The sequence below is a fragment of the Monopterus albus genome, unplaced genomic scaffold (genome assembly GCF_001952655.1).
Source record: "Monopterus albus unplaced genomic scaffold, M_albus_1.0 scaffold152.1, whole genome shotgun sequence".
In the NCBI taxonomy this organism is placed as follows: Eukaryota; Metazoa; Chordata; class Actinopteri; order Synbranchiformes; family Synbranchidae; genus Monopterus; species Monopterus albus.
The window spans coordinates 15,544-16,698 of NW_018128032.1; positions in this window are offsets into that span (position 1 = coordinate 15,544).

Genomic DNA, 1,155 nt, shown 5'->3' on the forward strand with positions numbered 1-1,155 from the left:
TGTTCTGTCCTCTATGTCAAAAGACCTTGTTTGACTCGACAGACAGATAACGTCTCCCACAGACCACAGACAACCAATGAACTTTGACACTTTACTGCTGGCCATGGAATGACGTAAAACTATAGAAACACAAATAACATAATAAATGCACAGCATCTACTGACACGTTTACATGTGCATACAACGGCTCTTAGCATGTACAAACAGCGTCTACAATAACGTATAACTGCTTAACAGTGTGTCTTAACTTCTCCCGTTGATAATCCTAGAATGTAATGATAAATGAGTATGCTTTCAACTTAAACATTGCCTTTACTTAACTTAAACGTTTTCCAATAGCTTTTACATACCGAAGGTGCCTTCAAAACAACTTAAATCGAGGAGAAGCGATCATCCTGTATAAATACAGATATGCTGTATGCAGAATGTGGCTCACGTAATGATGTCGTCACTAAGAGACACAGAAGCTGCAATTACAGTCTTAGGACAGAAGGTGTCAGAATTATCCTCCGGGTCAGCTACTGTTTGTAGATAACAGCACTTTAGCTCCGTGGCATTCAAATTACCTCCGTGAGAGTGTATGGCAGACTGGTGCCAATTGAACTGCACTTCCTTATCATGAATAAGGAAGCAGCACAGGCTGCACCCCCTCAAGTTTGCGGGGCACGCCAATCTATTGTCACCGCACACATCTCACTTCTGGAGGGAGTAACAAAATAAAATGCCACTGCAACAAATTATTTGGGTTATGGCAAATGGAATTATAACTCCGCTACATAGGCAATAGGACAGTGACACATAGCTCTTGTCTACAAACGTGAGTTGTGTCTAGGATTACTGTGGCTATTTTGACTGTGTTTACAGGATTATATCAGCTTTATGCATGAGACAGACCATCATTAAGCCAGAGGCAATGAGCATGTGTACACTTTAAAACATACGGTAGGTAGTAGTCATTTGAAGTTGAGAAAGAGTCAACTGGTGATGAAAGTGGGGTCATTTTGTTTGGGACAACAGTGAGCGCTGACTGTGCTTTATTAACACCAGACAGTTTGGGACATTTTGACATGTTGAGCTTGTTGACCCATCAAAAAACGACCACCGTGTAGCAGGTAAAGTCGGATTATTTGGAAGAGAGGGGAGGCGTCTTAGGCA